The 15,343-nt window shown below is 39.5% G+C and overlaps 1 long non-coding RNA gene across 1 annotated transcript; it reads right to left on the bottom strand.

Moving 5' to 3' along the window:
- Positions 1-502: 502 nt before the first annotated feature.
- On the bottom strand, positions 503-8,769 carry LOC116419934. Its single transcript, XR_004230255.1, has 3 exons — positions 8,615-8,769; positions 1,432-1,534; positions 503-1,142 (listed from the first exon to the last, which is right to left on the bottom strand). It is a non-coding gene; the product is annotated as an uncharacterized LOC116419934 (long non-coding RNA).
- Positions 8,770-15,343: the final 6,574 nt, after the last annotated feature.

Below are 15,343 nucleotides of genomic sequence, written 5' to 3' on the forward strand. Positions count from 1 at the left end.
CCCAGTTAGAATATAAGTTCCACAAGGGCAAGAGCTATTTTTGCCTTTCTTTATTTTCCCTGGGCACACTACAGTTTCAAGTCACAACCTCCAATACATTTTAAGTGCTTAATAAACTCTTGTTAAATGACTGGTATATGTCTAAATTTACTATTTCCTCATTACAAAATCACTTCTTAATCTTCTGCTTCTGTCTGAATGATTCCCCTGAAATAATATTATCAGATGTCACCAATGATCCCCCAACCCAGTGACCTTTTCTCACTGCTCAGTCTAATTGGTTATTTTTAGCCCTAGACACTGTTAATCACATTCTTAATATTCTTCTCTTATTTTCCAAGGCTGTAATTTTCTGATTCACCTTTCTCTCAAATCACTTCTCTGGCTTCTTTGCAGGTTCTTCTCCCTCTTCTTGCCCTTAAGTTCTAGCCTCAGACACTTAATACTTATGAGCTATGTGATCCTGGGCAAGTCACTTAACCCCAATCAAAAAAGAAGTAAATAAGAATAATTCTGGGGATCACTGAGAACACGGACAATCTTGGGGGAATCAGGAAGGCCTCATGTATTAAAGTGGCCTGAACCCTGAAGGGAAATGAGGATTCTAGGAGGTCAAGGTGAGGAGGGAAGGCAAAGGTCCATGACTCCTTCTGTACCTGCTACTTCACTAGACCCAGGGATGTTTAGAAACTCTTCTGCATCCTCACATTTTATGATGAGATGGAGAAATCTGCTGGTTAGAGCCAGAGCTGTAAATATGTGAACCATCGCAGATGGAAGTAGTTGGATCTATAGGAATGCATAAAGTCCTTTAGGGGAAGGGAGAATAACAGAAGGAAGGACAAAGCTGCAGTTAACTGTCCCTTTTAGGGTGGAGAGTAGAAAGTGCTGGGCAAAAAGACCAAGGAGGTTTAGTCAAAGAGGTAGGAGGAAAACCAATATGGGAAGATGGCAACACTGAGAAAATTGACCTACTTTTGATTATTTATTTGTTTTGACACAATCCTTAACCTCTACCACATTTCCTATTTCGGTGAATATTTGGCCACATATTCAGCACATTCACTCTTGATGCCGATTGACTCATTCTGTGGAGTCTTGATTCTGGCTGAGCTTTGGTATCCCATGGGAATTTTTAACTCCTTTAGTAAAAGGAAGACATAATTCATCATCTTGGTTTCAGGTCTAGTTGTGTATATTTATATCCAACAGCTTGGAAATTAATGCTTAATCTCATCAGAAAGGCAATCAGTAAGGAGAGCACTAACGTTGGACTCAGAAGGATCTGGATTCAAATGCTTCCATTGACACTAACTGGGACAGTGGCAAGTCATTTACTGAGTCTCTGGTCCTTCATCCTTAAAATAAGTGGGTCTTAAATTACAGTTTTTGAGTATTTTTTTATCTCTAAAATAGAGTTGTAATATTTACCTTTGCAAACTGTTGTTATTGTTATCATCATCATTATTATTACTTCTCAGATTACTAGGCCAGTAAAATTTCTTTCCTTTTCCTCCTGGGATCCTCTGTCATCCTTTCATAAAGGGTAAAAAATATCAAGGTGAACCACTGTAAACAACTCAGATGAAGCTGTCCATTTGAAATTAGTTGACCATCTGCTAAGACAAATTTCTTACCCTAAAGAGGTTATGAACACATTGGTCCCTTTGTGACTACAAAAGAGAGAATCTTCCCTCTGTCACAATATGAGAGGGTTTGGGAAGGAAGAGAAAAAGGAAAGAGACAGAGACACACAGAGAGATAAAGAAAGGGACACACAGAGAGAGGAGAAAGACAGAGAAAAAGAGACAGAGAGATCAAGAAAAAAATCAACAGCTTGGCTATTCCGTATTTCTCTGTTTTTATCTTTTTAGCAAATGTCACTAAACTCAAGTTTCATTAAAGTCTTCCTATATACTTGAAATTTAAGAAAACCTCAAAGGACCAAGTTGTTTCAGATGATGCACTGCATTTGCACAAAGTAGAGATAGATGAAAATTTTATTTCAAAGTAAAATCATGATATTTGTATTTATTTGTATACAAAGTACATTTGCAAATAGGAGAATTTATAGTAAATTTATTTTTAAATTATTGTGTCAATTAATTGATGAAATTGACATATATGTTCCTTTTAATATTAAAATGTGCATGATGCTTCATTTGTGCCTCATAACAAACCTGTGAGGTAGGAACTGGTATTATTATCTCCATTTTACCAATGAAAAGAGTAAGACTCAGAGAGCAGAAATGCCTTGCCCATGATCACAAACCTGGAAAGTATTAGAGATTATATACATACCCAGGTTTTCTTAACCCCAGGCACATCATATCACACTAGCAAATCCATCACAGCAAAACTGCCATTGCTAAAATTCTTCTAATACAACTGGGAGAGACACTCTCTCTTTGGGCCTTTATGATCTTCAATGCAAAAGGATATTGCATTAAATAGTCTTGAATATGCCTTTTAACTCTATTAACCTACAAATTGTGCATATTTCTGCCATATTTGTCAACTCCAACAAATATCTACCAGAGGCAATCAGGTAGTATTGGAGACTGAGCACTGGATTTAGGGCAAGAATAAATTGGAGTTCAAGTCTTGTCTTAGATACTATGTATTAGATTCTGGCCAAGTCTCTTTGCTTCTGTCAATCTGTCTACTCATCTGTAAAATAATAATCATAATATCCACCTCACAGGAGTATTGTCTGGATCAAATGAGATAATATGTGTAAAGTGCTTTGCAAACCTGAAAGCTAGAGATAAATGCTAGCCATCATTAAGATTATGAATAACAAGAGCCATGCGGCTAAAATTTTCCACTGGTTATTTACTCTAAGCAGGTTAAAGACAGAAAGATCCCAAATAAACCCAAATATTCATAAGAGTATCTTTATGGTACTGAGGAAAAAAATGAATACTCATTAATTGGGAAATGGCTGAACAAACTGTCATATGTGACCATAATAGATTGGAAATAAATGTGAGGGAGTCAAAGAAACTCAGAAAGACTTATGAGAACTAGAGCACTATGAAGGAGACAGAACATGATCAAAAGATCAGAATGAGTCCTCTAATGTAAAGAAAAATAACACTTAAAGGAAGTTAAAAATCTCAGTAAGGGTATGACTCCTCTGGAGTAAGGAAACATCTTCCCATCTCTTAGCAGAAAGGTGCTGCAGTATGAGTGAGAGAGAGAGAGAGACAGACAGACAGACAGACACAAAGAGAGACAGAGAGAGAGAGACAGACAGACAGACAGACAGACACAAAGAGAGACAGAGAGAGAGAGAGAGGAGAGAGAGAGAGAGAAGAGAGACAGAGAGAGATTAGAGTGACAGAGACAGAGAGAGAGAAAGGAGAGAGAGAGAGAGAGAGAGAGAGAGAGAGAGAGAGAGAGAGACCCACAGAGACAGAGAGAGACAGAGAAGAGAGACAGAGATAGAGAAATAACACCCAAAGGTTTGAGGCCCAGTGGGGCTCCCAGGCTGAATTAGGCCTAACTAAGCAGGCTCCACCTTCCCAGAGTTGGCTAGAGGTCCAAGGAAGGACCTGCTGCCGTGGCAGGAGCCAACATTCCCAGGTGCACACTGAGCTCTTCAGGTTGTTCTCTCTTTCTTCACTTTTCCAATGTTCTTTCTGCTTTCACCCAAAAAGGTGTGGAATCTGAGATCCCCGCCAATATAGACTGTGTTAGAAACCCCATTGCTAGAGGGAGGATATTATTTTACGGTTCCTTATGTAACCTCTCTGTAGCATTTCTCTAAATATCACATTAATATTTAAGAGTCCTAGGCTCGGCTATAGGCAATGTTATTCATAGTTAATGTTTACCCACAGAGAAACCCCCTACCTTGCTCAAACAGATTATTCAAAGTTGTCCTGAAGGTTCTTAGATGGAAGGAGAAGTGAATTTGTCTCCTCCAATGCCAAGAGTTTGGCTGCTTCTGACAGCTGGCACTGCCCTTTCCTATCGGTCAGAGGCCCTCTGGTCTGTTAAAGGGCTGCAGTAATTACCGTCGGAACTGTTGCTTCCTGTGCCTCTCTCAAAGCCAAGAGGGAGAGAGGAGGAAATATGGGTTTGGTAGGGACCTGCCAGGTGGAAGTCATGGCAGTCCTTGCACCTTAAAAGTAAGGGTGGCTAACTTGACTGAATGTAAGGCAGAGAGAGAAATGTGAATCCCCATATTAGGGAGAGATCTCTTATTTTCTCCTTCAGTCAAAGCAGGAATATACAACATTATGAGAAAACAGCAAGCAAAAGAATAGATTAAAAAATGTCTCCATTACCCATTGGATCAAAAAGCTTCACCTAGGGGCAGCTAGGTGGCTCAGTGATAGGCCACCAGTTAGGAGGGCCTGACTTCAAATCCGGTCTCTGAGATTTAATACTTCCTAGCTGTGTGACCCTGAGCAAGTCACTTAACCCCAAATGCCTCAGCAAAAAATAAATAAATAAATAAATTTTTTTAAAAGCAGCTTTACCTGCCGGACTGAACAAAGGAACAAATTGTACAGCCCAAGGGGCACCGAGGAGCAGGAGCATCCATGAAGTTGGTTGGAGCTCTGGCCAGTCCTACCGAGTTGGAAAGGTTTTGATTCAAGCCAGCGATGGCAGACACAAACACTGAACTGTCCCATTGGGAATGTCACCTCTGGGTGACATCTTTGCTATGTCCCTATTTTAGAATGGGCAACTCTGTGATAATTAGCTTGCAACTCAGCCTCCACATTCTCATCTTTAAAATTAGAATAATAACAGTGACCCCTAAGTTTGTTATAAATGGGAAACTAGATAATTTGTGCAAAACACTTTGCAAGCTTTAAAGCACACTATATGTTAATTACAGTGATGATTAACGTCTGAGGTTATGGGACCAATATCCAGGGGTTCTAAACCCATAAATGGCCCAAAGACATTTGCTCTTTAATTCCCACTTTTCTCACAGCTGGGGAAAGGATCATGGCAATCACTGATTAGATGAAATATTGAGAAGAATGTTGAGAGGTCACAAGAGGAACACAGACAATTTTGTTACTGCCTTGTTAAAAAAATTAAATCAAAAACATTGTTAGAAGTTCAGTTTCTTATACAATCTCCTTTCATGTTCTTTTCTATATGAAAATGTTTGAGGTTATTGGTGATTAAGTTCACAATTAAAAATGTAGAAGTTGTAAAAAAGCAGTAATATGTAAAAGATATGACATTGACCCTGCCAGGGATAACAGAAATACTATTTTTTTCAACAGTATTTTATTTTTCTAATTACATGTAAAGCTAGTTTTAAACATTCCGTTTTTGAAAGATTTTGAGTTCCAATTTTTTTCTCCTTATTCCCTTATCTCCCTCCTTTTCAAGATAGCAAGCAATATGATATAGATTATATATGTTCAATCATTTTAAACATATTGCCATATTTGTCAGGTTGTAAAAGAAAAATCAAAAGGGAAAAATCATGAGAAAGAAAAAGCAAGTAATAACAAAAAAGGTGAAAATGATATGCTTCAATCCACATTTAGTCTCCATAATTCTCTCTCTGCTTACAAATGACATTTTCTATCTTAAATCTATTGGAATTATCTTGGATCACTGCATTACTGAAAAGAGCTAAATTGATCATCACATAATCTTGCTGTGACTGTAAACAATATCCTCCTGCTTCTACTCACTTCATTCAAAATCAGTTCATGTAAGTCTTTCCAGGCTTTTCTGAAATCAAACTGTTGAACATTTCTTATAGAACAATAATATTCCATTTCATTCATATACCAGAATTTATTCAGCTCTTCCCCAATTGATAGGAATCCACTCAATTTCCACCACAGAGAATAGCAATACTATTAATGATAGTGTTAAAATCCCACCAAGCTTTTAAGAGCTTGAGAATATATCTACGGAACTGGACTATATCTAGAAATCACTTTGTATAGAGGAGATAGGTTCATTTAATTCAGAAAAGAAAAAGCTATAGCAACAATAACTTTTCCCAAACATCGAAAGGCTGTCACATGGAAGGAGGAGGTCAGACATCTATTGCTCCAGAGAGTGGAAGGAGGATTAAAAAAATAGAAGTAATATGGACACTGATTTCAACTTAAAATAAAGAATAAATTTCTAATAATTACAGCCAACTGGAGATGGAATATGCTGTCCTTTTAGACAATAAACTCTCCATCACTGGAAAGTTTTAAGAGGAAGATAGTCCTGTCAAATGGTTTGAGAGTGAGGAATTCCTGCAAGTGGTGAAGATTAGACTATATGAACTAGATCTTTTCCAACTAATATGGTATCTAAAAGTGGGGAAAGGAGAAAAACAGAGACAGAGAGAGAGAGAGAGAGAGAGAGAGATTGAATGAAAATATGAGAGAAAGAGACATTGAGAGAGAATATGTGAGACAGAGATAGACAAAGAGACAGAGAGAGGGGGGTGGGGTGGGGAGACAGACAGACAGACAGACAGAGCAAGGAATCACTCTACGTTTGCCACATCATACCAAAATACCAAGTCCTTTTAATGTTAATCTATCACATGACCAGAAGCAGGAAGTTTTTCACTTCCAAGACACCCAAATGCTGAACTGTATACATTGGTCAATCAAAAACAGGCAAGGGACATTATGTTTTGTGTAACTCACATGGAAGAATCTCTACCTTCATCCAAAGCTCGACTCATGTGTTATTTCCGACAGGAAGTCTTTATTAATTTTCCTGGTCGTTAGTGCAGTAGAAAATGTATTAGACTGAGAATCAGTAGACTTAGGGTCCAGGACTTCTTTTCCTGTTAATTGAATTGACCCTGGATAAACCACTTAACTTTTATGAATCTCATCTCTCTCTTCTTTATTATTTTCTTCTTTCTCTAGCTGATCTGGTAGTTAGAAGGAGAATAATAGATCATTTTACCAAGGCTCAATAGTAGAACACTCAGACATTGTACTTCCAAAGCTTTGATGAATTCTGTCTAGTTTAGCTTGGCCCACTTCCCATTGTAGGCAACGGTTGGGCAGAGTGGGCCCAAAAGGGGCAAACAAGAAAATCATCCAATCCAATTCAATCCATTAAACATTTATCAAGCCTCTGGCTTTAGTTTGGTCTGGTTTTTGCCAGGCAGGGTGATGGACGCTGGAATACAGGGGACAGAGAAGGGAAGAGGCCATTCACAGTCAGGGTGAACTGCAGGAGATGCAGAGCTGAGCTCTGAAGGAAGCTAGATTCTGGGATCTGGGTCATACAGAGCATGTGCAGCTTCCCTGCCTGTGTCCGACTGACCACATGTATGACTCAGCTTTGGGTGCCTGACGGCTTCTGGCCATGGGGTAGAGCAACATTAAAAGGATTTCAGGATGATGTGGCAAACTCCCAGAGCTCTCTGCTCCTCCCCCTCTCCCTTCCTCCCTCCTTCCCCTACTCCAGAGTCAGAATACAGCTCAAGGTAAAAGAGACAGCTTCCAGCTATGTCTCTTGCTTCAGCTTTCCCATATAGCAATTAGTCCATTCTCTCTAACCTGGTAGGCAGGGGGCTTTCTCCCAGAGTGGGGGCGCGCACTTTACCCCGACGTTTCCTCTGCTCCCATGAAGAGCATGGACTCATCAGCCAAAAATTGTGAGAAACCCCAGCTCGTTGGAGGCCAGACTCCCACAAATGAATCTGGTCACAAGAATGGGTCCAGAACAAAGAGGTTTCTCTGGGAGATCTTGGATCTAGCATCCCTGCCTCCCTGGGAGAATTCTGGGACCTGAACTGGGTAGAGAGCTCATTCTAAGGATGGAAAGCAGCACAGGTGAAGGGAGATGAATGCAGAATTCAGGAAGCACCAAATTTTCCAGATATGATGGGAAGTCATGGAATAAGCTTGGAGGGGTAGGTTAAAGCCAATTTTTGAAGGTCTTTAAATACCAGGATTTATATTGTCTGCTAGAGATAAGGGGAAACCACTGAAGCTTCTAGATCAGGGGAATGACAAGATCGAACGAGCTTTAAGAACCTATTTTGTCAGCCATGTGGAAGATGAAATGGAGAAAGGAAAAAAAAAAAAAAAACTGGAAGCCAGGAGACCAATTAGGAGGAAATTGGCAATAGTCCAGATGAGAGATGATAAAGGTCTGAACTAGAACGGCAGCCATACATGTAGAGGGGTCCTAATGAATCTGAGGTATTTGGAGATAAACTAAATTAGGCAACAGATTGTCTTTGGGGGTGGAGATGAGGGAGAAGGGAGAGTAGAGGTTGTGAACCTTGATTACTGAGGGATATTGGTGACTGAGAGAAACAGAGTTCTGAAAGGGCAGAAGTGGTGTTTAGGGTTCAGATTGCTCATTTGACACCATGATATTTTATGTCATTATTACCAGCTTTGGGAGGGGCGGTATTTAGGGGACAGATTTCTCATTTGCCTCCATGGCATTTTATGCGATTGTTAGAAAATTCTAGGGCCCAGCTCCGGTCCTTTTTTGAGACACCCGGAGAATAGTTTACAACACTTGAGGGAATACCAGGCGAACGATCTGGGCAATGTGACAGCAGCCCATTTTTGTTTTGCCAACCAGTGGCCATAGAAGGGCTCCAAGTGCTCAGGTCGTGGAAGCCTCTTCCTTCAGGTATTTTTACCTTTGTGGAGGAAGTTGGCTGCAAAGCCAGCAGTGGTGCCCTTCATCCCCTTGCAAGCGCTCCATCCACCACCTGCTTGCCACCAGCTCGATTGCCAAGTGTTCTTGCCCCCATCCTTCATCCTTCCTTCCCGTGTCGCCTCTCTGCCGACTTGCCAAGGCCGGATTGGCTGGGGAAATGGCTTTGGTGCCACGTGAACAAACCCCAGCTGCTCCAGTGCCCACGTCTGGGTTTGACAGGGTGTTCCATGACGCACCTGCTGCCGTCAGAGTAGCTCCCGTGTAAATAAATGGGTGAAATCCTGCCCAAACCTGGTCTTGACAAAGAGCAGCTTAAAAAACTAAAGATGTTTACACACGACCCGCTATCTAAAAGCTGAGCAAAACCACTTTCTTTGAGCCCCGGGGCAGATAACGAGTCCCTCTCCTTCTGTCTCCTTCCCCCCACTCCCCCACCTTTTTCCTTTTCACACCCGTGTCCCAGTGGGGACGGAGGAGGGGGAGATGGGAAGACAAAGGCAGAGCTCTCAGCTGGCCGGAACGGTCCTGATCAGGGTGCCACTGTTTTTTTAGGGCAACTCTGAAGGTCCTCGCCCAACTTCTTGGCAGCCGGTCAAAGAATTGAACACAGCGCACTTTGTCAACACTAATGCACAAAGTCCATCTAAAAATAGCACAACTCCAGTCTTTGAATTGGGTGAGCGCTAATTGTTGTATATTGTACCCCACAGATTACAAAGCAAGGGACTCAATGGCACTCTTCTTACAGGCTTCCTCTGATTGGGTTAAATAATGCAAACCCATTTACCCGAGCTCACGATTGTTCTGTTTATCTGTGCGCTGGGAGAGAAGACAGTTTATAACAGACAGATTTGTGATTTCTATTTTCTGACAATCAAAGAAAAATTTTGTCAGTGAGATAAAGAGTATAAGGCATTTAAGATTATAGGCATTCATGCTGGAGAATGTTGATGTGATACTGCAGGTAATATAGAATTTTAGCTCAGATTAGGAATAAGGAATAACCCTGCTGGGACTCAGTTTCCCCATCTGAAGAATATTTTGTGGGAGTAGATGATCTCTGGACTTCCAGCTCTAAGTGGTTGATCTGATGGGGTTGATCACCTGAGGGGCTACTATTTCTGGGACGTTTTCTTTGGACTACTTGGGTAACATCCTCTGTATCCCTGGGAGTGTTTCATTTGAGCCAGCTATAGTGCCCCCCCACCTCCTTTTCTTACAGTTGAGCTGTGCTGGAGATGGGGATGTGAGGATGTGTCTCTAGCAGGTACTAGAGGCAAAAGCGGGAGAATCTAAACTAAAAATGAATTCCTGTGTCAGGTGTAACAGAAAGGAAATAAATAATAATGGATCATTAATTATTAAATTATTATTTATCCATTATTAAAATAATGGATAAATAATAAAGGAAATAAAATAAATAATAAGGCTGCTTTATTCTGGAATAAAAGGAAATTTTTGAGGATCCCCAGGAGTCTTAAAATTCTAGTTCTGATTTTCTAGGAACATAATTTGTAATTGGAAGGAAGATCAGAGATATCTTTGTCCAAGCCCCTCACTTTGCCAGAGCCAAGGTACAACTCAGCAGAATTAAGCTACTTGCCTATGGTTGTACAGGTAAAGATTTGGACCTATTTCTTCTATTCCAAATTCACCATTCTTTCTTCTTACATAATTGCTATCTTAGAGGCTTGTGTTTCAGAGTCAGGAAGACCTCAATTGAAATCTTGCTTTGGACCTTTATTAGGTATATAAGATTCTGGACAAGTGACTGAACCTCAGCTTCTTCATCTGTAAAATGAGAATAAATAATACCATTTACCATCAAGCACAGGGTTGATGTTTGGATCAAATGAGGGAATACCTGAATTGGTATATAATTGTGTTTAACATAAATATTAGTATTATTGGGTTTTTTCCCATATTTGAGGAATGCCTTCCTATCATACTACCTCAGTCCTTAAAAATAGCTATGGGATTTGGCAGGGGAGGGAGAGTTTCCAAAAAGCAACCATACAGGGCAGTAACACATAGAGCAATAAACCTTGATCACCTCCCATAGCTGCACAAAGGCAAGTTCAAGGCCTCAAACAGAACACTCTTCTGGGGCAGGAATGGGCAGAAATGGGAACAAAGAGGGAAGACTGCAAGCAGACCTCTGGAACACTGCTCATCAGTCACAGTGAGAGGAAGGGGGAGGGTCACTAGCTGTGTGACTCAGCAGTCTGAGCTCTCTAGAGATCCTTCCTGCAGGGATATTCTGAGGGATACCCATCCCAGAATCATCCTCTGAGCTCCCTGGGCAGCTGCCCGGGGGTCCTGCAGAGATGGGGCAAGTTCTCAAGTCAGGTAAATCTGGTTGGTTCCTAGCTCTAACAGCTCTGTTCAGGGCCTGGCTGGCTCCAATAAAGTTGGATACAAGTTGCAGAAAGTTTAGGATACAGAAGTTTGGGGGAAAGGGCAGGAAGTAGGAGCATACTTCATATCCAGAGCAGATGCCAAGAACATAAAATAAAACTGTATAAAATAGCACTAAAAGTCCTCCTTTTTATAATAATTGTATTATTACAATTATAACTGTAATTATAAAATTGTAAAAATCTAATAATTGCATTATAATAATTGTAATTATAAAATTGTAAAAATCTAATAATTGCATTATAATCGTTGTAATTATAAAATTGTAAAAATTGTAATAATAATGCAATTAATAATAAATTTCTTACACTTAAATTTTTCAAAGTTATTTTGGAAATGGTATCTTATTTGATTCTTACAGCAATAGTAGCTACTATTACCCCTATTTTAAAGAAGAAGAAACTGAGGTAACATGAGACTAAGTGATCTCACAGCCTGGGATCTCTCAGCTAATAAGTATCTAAGATTGGACTTGAAGGTGATGCAGAACTCAAATCCAGCCTTGGACACTTACTAGCTGTGTGACCCTAAGCAAGTCACTTAACCGTGTGAGAACCGTGTTCTCTGTCAAATGATCTAGGAAAGGAAATGGTAAAGCACTCCAGGATCTTTGCCAAGAGAACCCTGATTGGGGCATGAAGAGTTGGACAAGACTGAAGAACGACTTCCTGATTCCGAGTGCAAGGCTCTGTCCATGGCACAACCTGGCTTCCATGACTCTTCTTTGCACATTCTAGGTACCAGCCAAACTGCTGATTGGATTCTTGTGCTGTGCCCCACTTCTGTGCTTTCACAAGGGCTATTGTCCTCTGTGCCTGGAATACATCCACATCTCCACATCTCTCTAGCTGTTAGCTTCCTTCAAAGCTCCAGTCTGGTACCACTTCCTTTATGAAAACTTCCCTGATCTTCCTAGATTAAAAAAAAAAAAATACAAACTCTCTCTCCCTTTAAAATTAATTTTTTTCTATTTTATTTTCTTGCTTTACCCTTCCTCCTCTTCTCCCCTAGTTGAACAATAATACAGAGGAAAATTCTTATAAAAATATGCATAATCAAGGAAAGTCAATTTCCTCTCCAGGCTTCTCCAAAAATTTGTGTTTCTCTTTGCACTCTAAGCCCTTCCCTTCACCTTTCTGTCTAGAAGCGGTATTGTATTTCATCTTCAATCCTTTGGAATCATGGTTTATCATTATCAGAGTTCTGAAGTCTTTCCAAATTGTTTTACATTATGATGAAATAATGGTATAATGGATTGAATGTCAGGCAAGTAGTCTGGAAGACCTGCAATCAAATTCAGCCTCAGATGGGTGATCCTGGACCAGTCATTTAATCTGTTTGTCTAAACATTCTCATCTATAAAATGGGGATAATAATAGCAGTTACCTCCTAGAGTAGTTGTGAAGATTGAATGAGATAATAATTTGCAAAGAGCTTTGCACTGTGCCTGACTAGTGAGTGCTATATAAGAATTTGCTATTATTATTAATGTTGGTAAAAATCATATTATGCAAAATGCAAAGAGCAAATATGATATGTGACATTATTATAAATATGATAATGTGTTATACATTAAACAAATATAATTAGGTGCTCCTCACTTCACATATAGATATCTTCCCAATGTCCTCTGAGACTTCATTTCATCATTTTTGAGTTCACAAGAATATTCCATTATATCATGTGCTATAATTTGCCCCTTTCCCATAATTTCCAATTTTTTGCTATTATGAAAAAGTGAGCTTTCTCAACTTACATTTTCTTGTAGTCTTTTGTCCAGATTTGTCCTTTAACTTAACTAAGTTCCACCTTCATTAAATCACAGGTTCAGACTTGGAAGTGAACCCAGTTGCCATCTAATCCAATCCTACCTGAATAAGGATCATCTCTACAACAACCTCCACTAGTGTTACTCCAAGATTGAATTAAATACCCAGTAAAAGGGTTCACTACCTCCCAAGTCAACCCAGTTTACTCTGGATAATTACCATTGTTGATAACTATTTTGTTACATCAAGCCTAAATTTGTCTCTTTAAATTCTACCCATTTCTTCCTTTTTCAGGCCTCTGAGGGCAGCCAGAAAAAGTCAAATTCCTCTTTCAAGTGACAACCCTTCAAATATTTAAACACACTTATCCTATCTCTCTTTTCCTCTTCTCCACTAAACCTTCCACACTTCTTCTGTCTCCCTCTTCTTTTTCTCCATTAAACCTTATGCCCCTTGAGGGTAGGGACTGCTTCATATTTGTATTTCTATCCAGTGCCTTTTACATAGTAAGTACTTTAAATATTGGTTGAATTGAATTGGGCCTGAGTTAGGATTTTACAAAATCCAATATTTCAATCACCCTAGATTTTCCTCAATCACATTTTTTTTTCTTTAAGGAAAAAGATCATAAATTTGTCTACACATGGTGAATTTTTACACACATCCACAAGGGTCTTGGAGAGCACCATCCCTTTCAGACTCAGGCAAGAAATTTAGACTGAACTTTTAAATGTGTGACAAGCACATGTGGATTTAACTGAATAGACTTTTCTTTGTATGCACGCTCAGGAGTGAGTAATATCGGTTCTGACACAGGCTGATACAGTTATGTATATGTGAAAGACCAGAGTATTTTCAAAATTCACCATTACAGCTAAGTAATTTGCATACTCTAGTTTAGAAGATCAGGTGAAAGAGTTGTGCAAAGAGAAAAAGTTAGGCAATAACAAATAAACTATAGGAGCATGTTCTATTTGCAGGGATACTTAATTTTTAAGATTCCCTTTCTATAGATTCAACTCAAGCATTTATTAAACACCTACTATGTGTAAGACAGAGTAAAGAATTTCAAAGAAATATATGAGTGAGAAAATATGATGGGCCAATCAATTGATGTGAAGGAGTAGTAGCTGATGAACAGCCCACATCTTTCACTGTTATCCGAGAGCAAAAGAAAAGTTCCTACCTGTTGGATATATTCTCTATGTCGAACCTGTGTAACAATATAGACAACAGTTGCACAGGATGAACACCCATGGGTGGGCTATGATGTACTATGACATCATTATTGTCCTTTGGAGAGCTTCCATTAAAAAAGGAATGGAATATACAAACATAGTCAAGAAAGAAGCATTCTCTACCTCAATTCCAGTCACATGGATTTACTGAGGGCCAATTATGCTCAGCATTTTGTTTGACGGTGCAGGGAAATATGTACATGCAACACTGTTCTTTTTTGTCAAAGAGCTTAAAATCTTATTAAGAGGACAAAGCTTACTGATATAAAAAATTATGAACAATAAAGTAATATTGAACTGTGAAACCATAGTTCAAGAGCTAAAGAGGACCTTAGAGACCCAACTCCTCACTCTGTGTCTTCCCCAATATCCTGTCAGTTTTATCTTCCTAACATTTTCCTAAAGCATTTTACAGTATTTTTCCTAAAGCATAGCTCTGACCATATCAGACCTGCTCCCCTTATTCAATACCTCCAGGTACAAATACGAAATCTTAACTTTAAACTCATTCATAACCTGGTCCCTTTCTGCCTTGACACCCTTTTTATACTTTACTCCCATTTAGTACTTTCTTCGCCATTATTTAACAAGAAGCTGCATTGCCCAGCTGTGCATTTCTATTGCTTGACTTTCCCATTGCCTGACTGGCAGTCTCACACGGGCAGAATGCTCCCTTCTTCTTTTTCTCTGACTTTCTTTAAGCCTCAGCTAAAGTCTCACCTTCTGCAAAAAGCCTTGTCCAGGCCCCCTTAGGTCTAGGACCTTCCTTGGACATTACCTCCAATTGATCCTATTATTTCTACATAATCATTTCCACATTGTGTCCTAAGGCCCCACAGCTGGCAAGTAGCAGAACTAAATTCAAACCCACTTCCTCCAATGCCCAAACCTCTTTCCTCTGTTCCATGTTGCTGAGATCAATTTTTTGCACTGCTAGGGATTTCACAGAAGTAGTTTTGTCGTGTTCTGAAGCTGTGTGCAATCAGTGCATCAGTTAACAGAGACAGAAGCTTTTGGAGACCTTCTCCTTAAGTAGCAAGTCTCTTGTTTGGACTTAGCACAGAACCTTTTCACCATCAGTGAACATATATCTTTGTCTTATTCTTATATCAATTCATGTCAATAATCAAGAGATTGTTAAGTAAAGTTATCATGATATAGGGGATAGAGCACTGGGTCTAGAATGAGAAAGATCCCTTATCTGCAAAATGGGGGAATTATGTGAGGATCAAATGAGTTATTACTTGTAAAAATGCTTAACACAATGCCTGGAAGTTATGATGA

This window comes from Sarcophilus harrisii, chromosome 6, assembly GCF_902635505.1.
Source record: "Sarcophilus harrisii chromosome 6, mSarHar1.11, whole genome shotgun sequence".
NCBI lineage: Eukaryota > Metazoa > Chordata > Mammalia > Dasyuromorphia > Dasyuridae > Sarcophilus > Sarcophilus harrisii.